Source organism: Symphalangus syndactylus, chromosome 21 (assembly GCF_028878055.3).
Source record: "Symphalangus syndactylus isolate Jambi chromosome 21, NHGRI_mSymSyn1-v2.1_pri, whole genome shotgun sequence".
In the NCBI taxonomy this organism is placed as follows: Eukaryota; Metazoa; Chordata; class Mammalia; order Primates; family Hylobatidae; genus Symphalangus; species Symphalangus syndactylus.
In genome coordinates this window covers 79831118-79838403 of record NC_072443.2, presented here as the reverse complement: position 1 = coordinate 79838403, position 7286 = coordinate 79831118, and the positions used below count along the sequence as shown (strand labels likewise).

Genomic DNA, 7286 nt, shown 5'->3' with positions numbered 1-7286 from the left:
TACCAGAAGCTGTGTCCAGCTTGACACCCACTGGAATGACCTCATCAACAGTAACAGTTTATAACATATATCTAAAGAGGGTGGGCCTGGGGTTCCAAAGGGCTTTGTGTTTGCTATGCCTGGGGCAGGCAGCCGAGTGTGGAGCACTTAGGACAGGGCTAAACCCAGCTGTCTTGTAAAGGAATAAAAAACTGGCGAGGGCTAAGGAGGGTGACAGAGGAGAATCACCTTATTGGCTGTGCAGATAGGGATTTGGGGGAGAGATGTGTCCAGTGGGGACTGCTCAAACAAAATGTTGTTCAGTGCCTGAGCTGGCCCCACTGCAGGATGTAAGGAATCTTCTGTAAAACCATATTATTTTCAGATGCTTGACGTGCCTAGATCTTAGGGAATCCTGGAAGAGAGCTGAGCTTTGTGTTGAGGCTGGCAAAGGGCCATGTCTGAGCTGGCGTCTGGTAACAAGAAGGAGGTCTACACCTGGGCTTCAAGAGTGTAAAGTCAATTACAACAAATTAATTATGCTCATTGGTCAGAATGTGTTGGAGCACTTGTGCTGGGCTCGTGGCACCCTGTAGAGATCCACTGGACTGAGGCCTGGTTAATGCTACGGAAAAGGCTGGCTTCTGTACTCAAATGAACATCATTCGACAGCTTCTGATCACAGAGGACAACCAAACTGACAATGTTAATGAAATTATTAAAAAGTCTCCAGTTCCAAAAAATGGCATGGATTCCACTTCTCACATTTACCCTAGCTTCCCAACAGACAAACAGGTTGCTTTAAAAGCCCAGAGGTAAGTGATTATTTTGGTTGAGGCAGAGATTTCATGTTTTGGGCACAATTTGATCAAATGGTCTGATTTTTCAAGGTTTCAACCAACTGGCCTGTCTTACCTGCAATTTCCATGAAGCATTTCTTTTTCTTTCCTATCAGCCCCCTGAAAACCAAACCTGACATAATATCTTGATAAGGCCCCTTCCTGATTCTTTCCATCTGGGAAAGTTGTCTCATTTTTCTAGCCCAGCGGTTCTTAACCCTGGCTACACACTAGAATAATCTGGGGAGTTATTTTCTTTAATATGTCATGTCTGGCCCCATCCTAATCAATTAAATCAGTGTTCCTGGGACCAGACAATGGCTAGTTTTTTTAAAGCTCTCCAGGTGAATTTAAAGTCTAGTCAGGATTGACAGCCTTGAATCTGTCTCTTTTCCCATGATTTCTTTACTCATCCTCCTAGATTTTCCTTCTCTGTGTTCCTGCTACATTATCCTCATCCTACCTTTGTACCTGCCGTCTCACTATGCAAAGTAGACAGTCTATCTCTTTTGCATAGATAACAGGAGAAGGAGACAGATCAGGACAAGACCTTTAATTCTTTGCTTCTCAAAGGTGATGTCGGAGACCAGTAGCCATGAAATTATCTGCAAGCTCATTCAGACTGCATAATCCTCGTAACTCAGAATCTGCATTTAAACAAAACCCCTAAGCAATATGAATGCACACTGGAGTTTAAGAAGCACTGTTCCAATTAACCCATAACACATCCTCCTTAAAGGACCATCCTACAGCCCCTCTGTGATTTGCCAGAATGGAACTATGTGGTTCAAAACCTCAGTCTCCCCAGGTACTGGCTCTGTATGAAGCCCTGTTTTAAATGCTTCTACCGACCACCATTCATTTTCACCTTGCTACAGCTCTGTGGGACTGGCTTACTATTATTCCTAACTGGAATAAAACAAGGTTCAGAGAATTGAAGTGACTTGTCCAAGCTAGTGACGGATTCAGGATTTTAATACAGGTTCCATTTGATTCCAAAATTGGTTCTCTTTACAATAAAACAGATGTCACCGTGGTTCATCCAGAAACAGGTGAGCACAGAGTAGGTGAGATGGCTGGTGCAATCCTAGCTCTTCTTGCTTTGGACTGAAACTTGCAAGATGCTTTCTCTGCTGCTGCCTGAAACTTGCAAGACCCTTACTCTGCTGCTAGCAATGAAAGACCAGTTTTCCTGCTCCCGCAGCAAGTCAGTATCTCACCTTGGAAATGACTTAAAAAAAAAAAAAAAAGTTCTCATCACCACTGAGAACTCCCCCAAGAGAGTACAGCCTGTTTGGCCTCTTGGCAGGACCCTTCTGGATATGTAGTTCATTTCCTCTTCAGCAGAGAATTTGGTCTCTTGAGTATTAAAACGTATGCTTTTCTTTTGTGTTCTTTTTTTGTGAGCCAAAAATCATCCAACCAGACAACCCTTTCTCTGTCATGTATGGGACATGGACAATTTTAAATGGTTGTAAAAAAAAAATTGGAACTTCAGTTTAAATGGACTAAAACTTCCTACATAGCGTGCAGCTGGGGTCAGTATGGCCAAGATGTTAAGTGCCCATGAAGTCACCTCTTTTGTCTTTTAAACAGGATAATCAATGCCACAGACTAGGTTGAAAACTAGATCCAAGCAGAGGCCCCTCACATTCCTTGGGCATGTAACATGGACAAGTAGTAGACTGAATTGTCATTTCTTCATAAAAGTGGTTGCCACGATTCGGGTGTGTATGAGTCAGAGCAGCCTAGCTAGTCCAATAAACAGCAAGTCTCACAGGCCTATCAAAAGAGCTGTTTCATGCTTTTGCTCACATCACAGTCTGATGCAAGTGAGGCAGGGGAGGGGGTGAGAGGAGGGGAAGAGCGAGTGGGAAGGTAGTGCTATGCTCCGCCCAGACATTCAGGCCGATGATTCTTCTAAGGGCTGCATCTGCCATCTTCCAGAACTGCAATGTCCAATATGGCAGTGATGTCATATGTGATCATTTACATTTAAATGAGTCAAAAGTAAAAATTCACTTTCTCAGTTGCATTAGCCATATTTCCAGTTCTCAAAAGCCACCTGTGACTAGATTCTGCTACACTGGATGCACAAAATAGAAGATTTCCATAATTCCAGAAAATTCTATTGGACCACTTCCTCTAAATTTCAGAGTGTCCCACTGGATTGTTTGAGTCTGACCTGCAGACAAGAAAAGAGAAGGTGAAGAGTCAGTGAGGAGTGGTGGACATATTTTCCCCAAATTTCATTGGCACAAGCTTGAGACGTGGCCTCCTTTACTGCAAGAGAACTGAGAAGCATCATCTAGCTTTGTGCCTAAGAAGAGGAGAAGCACGGACATGCATGAGCCCTTGGGCATCCCTGTCCCAGTGGCCTTACCAGAAGTGCAATGCTATCTCACACTGCATTCCTTGTATTCCTAGGAGAAGTGGCCAGGCTTCTAAAGAACATAACCTTATTTTGGATTAGGCCTCAGAGATATTAACTCTTGCTGTCGGTAAGGGTTGACTCAGATGCAGAAACTCTGACAACAGTTAACCACTTCACTTGAAAGAGAAAGCCTCATATGACATTCATCTCATCATTGGCAAAGTGTATGAAAAAGTGATTCTGTTTTTATATTCTAAATCAGGAGTTGGCAAATTTTTCTGTACAGGGTCAGATAGGAAATATTTAAGGCTTTGTGGATCATACAGTCTTTATCGCAACAACTCAACTCTGCAATTGTAGTACAAAAGTGCCATAGATGAAGGAGAGTGACAGTGTTTCAATAAAGCTTGATTTACAAAAGCAGGCAGTAGGTCCAGTTTGGTCTAGCATAGCTTGCTGGCTCCTGCTCTAAGTCTTCACCAGGTCCTCTTCACTTCCTAGCAGACTCACCTTTCTCTTCTTCCTGTCCCCTTCAAAAAAGAATGGTAAAAAGAAAAATGGAAATGTTGGTATATGTAGAGAGCCAACATTTTGCAGTGCTAAGCACTTTACTCAAGTTCTCACGACCCCTTGAGTAAGATTTTTATGGTTGCCCATTTACAGATGAGGAAGCTGACACACAGAGAAATTAAGTCATCAGGTTTAGCTCATGCAGAGACTAAAATTCTAAGTGTGATGACATAATTCACTGTAAGTCACTGGTGCATGAAGCAGTACTGTTTAATATCGCCCAACATGGTAATCAGGGAAGAACTTAGCCATAGACATTATCAGAGGGAGGGAACTAGAGTAGGGCATGGGGAAAAAAAATACATACCTGAGTTGGTAGTCGATGGGATTTGTTTGGGAACACCTATGACACCTGTTAGGGGTGGGGAGATGGCAAGAAGAATGAGGAGCAAATGTGTAAACCATGTAGGGGTCTGTGGTCTTGCAATGGCAGATGAGGAAGTCATTACTGTGATGAACACAAGGCTTTTTTTTTTTTTTTTTTTTGAGATGGAGTCTCGCTCTGTCGCCCGGGCTGGAGTGCAGTGGCGAAATCTCGGCTCACTGCAAGCTCCGCCTCCCGGGTTCACGCCATTCTCCTGCCTCAGCCTTTCCGAGTAGCTGGGACTACAGGCACCCGCCACCACGCCCGGCTAATTTTTTGTATTTTTAGTAGAGACGGGGTTTCACCGTGGTCTCGATCTCCTGACCCCGTGATTCACCCACCTCGGCCTCCCAAAGTGCTGGGATTACAGGCGTGAGCCACCGCGCCCAGCCGAGACACAAGGCTTATTAATGTGCAACAGTGCCCAATTTTAACCCTTTCCTGTCATTTTCAATAAAGGGAATTTTGTCTTTGATATCTGCTTCTCCTTTCCCCAGTTTCTGGCTTAAAAACATGCAAAATCAGGATGTTGGGCAAAAAGAAACAGGCCCAGGTAGAACAGAAGAAAGGAGGAAAGATTTTTGTTTATGAGACATTTCGTGGGCTCTCCTTTGTTGTGAGAAGTCTGGGTAACGGGCAAGGCAGAGAGAGGGATGAAGGCAATCAGAGAGGCAAAATCAACCTAAATACTGTATTGCTGGGAGAGCACAGAGGTCAAAGACAGAGAGCCTGAAAGGGCAAGTGGGCTGCTCTTGGAGATGTTTGGGTTTCGGGTGGCGAATGAGAAGCTCTGGTATAACAGAAAATCAAGAAAGAAAGAGAAAAGGATTTTGAGAAATGCTACCATGAGTTATCAGTTGGGTCCCTTATAACATTCTCTGGGTATTGCAGGTAAAGTTTCCATTGTAATGATTTTCGCTTTGGAAGATGTGACTCTACGCAGAGATTGGACTACATGGGGCCTTGGGATTCATTTGGGTTACCCTAACGAAATGTCTCCATTTTTTGCTCCCTGAATTGGAGGAATCCAGATTATATGGGAAAAAAAAAAGAATTGCAATAGGCACAGCAGTCCAAGAATGGAAAATGCTAGCTCTTGAGGTAGAAAATTTTCCATCTCTACAAGTGTTCATGTAATCACCTATTGTGACATTGCGGAGGGAATGCAGGAGCCATAGGGAAGTGGGTTCCTCAACCTGGTTGAGCATCAAAAGAACCACAGCTTTCACAACCCACAGCCCCAGGCCCCTTCTATTTCTGTCATGTTGTGGAGAGCTGACCTTTTACAAAACTCTCCAGGGGATTCAGAGCTTTGGGAACCAATGATGCCAAGAGCTGGGCAACGTGATCTCTACTGCCGCTTCCAAGCCTGACAGCATTATCCTCCACGAACCTCTCCTTTGTAAAAGCATAACCTCACAGGATTATTTAGCCAAAGCACATTCTGTTAAAAGGGAAGTGTGCTTAAAGGATCTCTCAAATAAGTAAAGAGAAATAGAAGGAACAAAGTCACTGTGAAGTTACATCCTGCTTCTTTTTGGGTCTCCTTGGATGATATTTTAGACACATTAAACTAGTCCACTGATTTATTTATTTTAAGGGCTTTTTTTTTTCCAGGTCTTTGGGGCTCCACCCTTTCTCTGCATTTACTCCTAAAAGTCCTTTAATGAGAAAATAGTGCCAGGTGGAAAAACAAAAATAGAGAAGAGGTTCTCAGGCCAGTCACAAAAATTATTCTAGAATCCAGGTAATTGTGGCTGAGAGCTGTATCTGGAAAATGGTGAGTAAATTACATTTTTGTAAATGCAGCCCTATGTGGAAAGCTGTGAGGCAGCTCCTTATGAAAAAGGCTAAGTTAGAGGAAACTTTCTACAAACCGAGTGGTTATCAAGATTTTTATCTTTAAGATTTTCCCCTGAATTGCAAAAGTAATATGTTTATTTTAGAAAATATGGGACACACACTTAGAAAAACAGAAGAAAAAAACTTAAAGTACACATAATTCCATCACTGCAAGAAAACAATTTTAAATATTTTGGAGTATAGCCTTCCAGATGAACACATATATACACACATATATACATATAAATATGCACATGTAATAAACCTTTTTCAAAAAATTGGGATCCAACTATACCTGTTTCTTTGCAACCTGCTTTTTCCCCCCACTTCATCTGTCATGATTATTTCCTCACACAACAAATACTTTTCCACAGCAGTTTCCAAAGGCTGCATAAAATTCTACCCTATTAAACCCCATTGTTGGACACTGAGGCTGTTTCTAATTTTTGACATGATAAATAATGCTTCTCATCTGCATCAGTATTATTTTAGATGAAGACACGCGGATATACCCAGTGATGCCAAATAAAACAGTGCCATTGCTAAATGTGATCTCATGTTTTATGCATTTTAAAATATTGAAGCTGTGGTTTGGGAACTGGTTAACTGTGGCTCCAGTGTGCGAATATACCACTTCTTCTGGGGCTGAGCTGCGGCCAGCCAGGTCGCCTAGTGGGGTGGAGGTCAGGAGATAAGCACCTCCCCTCAGGTGCTCCAATTCCCTGGGCTCAGGAAATCTCTCTCTGTCCTTCCAATAATAATATTCAAGGGAAACAAATGAGGGAAAAAATTTGATGGCTTCTGTTTCAGGTTGAATTATGCCACCCCCCTCCGCACCAAAATTCATATGTTCAAGTCCTAATCCCTGATATTTCAGAATGTGACTGTATCTGGAAATAGAATCTTTAAAGGGGTAAGTAAGATAAACATAGGTCATTCAGGTGGCTCCTTACCTAATATAACTGGTGTCCTTATAAGAAAAGATCAGGGGACACACACACACACACACACACACACACACACACACACACACGGAAGACCATATGAAGACACAGGGAGAAGACAGCCATCTGCAAGCCAGCGGGAGAGGCCTCAGAAGAAACCAGCCTTGATCTTGGACTTCCAGCCTGCAGAATTAGGAGAAAATAAATGTCCGTTTTTTAAACCACCCAGTCTGTGGTACTCAGTTATGACAGCCCTAGCAAACTAAGACAGCTTCCTAACACATCTTCAGAGAAATGTTTCAGGTGAGTCAGAGTCCTAAGAGCAGGCAGCTGGAGAGTTAGAGTCAGAGAGATGGGACTTGAAATGGAGGGTC

The 7286-nt window shown here is 42.9% G+C and overlaps 1 long non-coding RNA gene across 1 annotated transcript; it reads right to left on the bottom strand.

Annotated features, from left to right (window-relative positions):
- Nucleotides 1–1775: 1775 nt before the first annotated feature.
- Nucleotides 1776–6911, bottom strand: LOC134735498 (uncharacterized). The gene is made up of 2 exons (XR_010118681.1): nt 3540–6911; nt 1776–3003 (listed from the first exon to the last, which is right to left on the bottom strand). It is a non-coding gene; the product is annotated as an uncharacterized lncRNA (long non-coding RNA).
- Between the last annotated feature and the right edge of the window lie 375 nt (nt 6912–7286).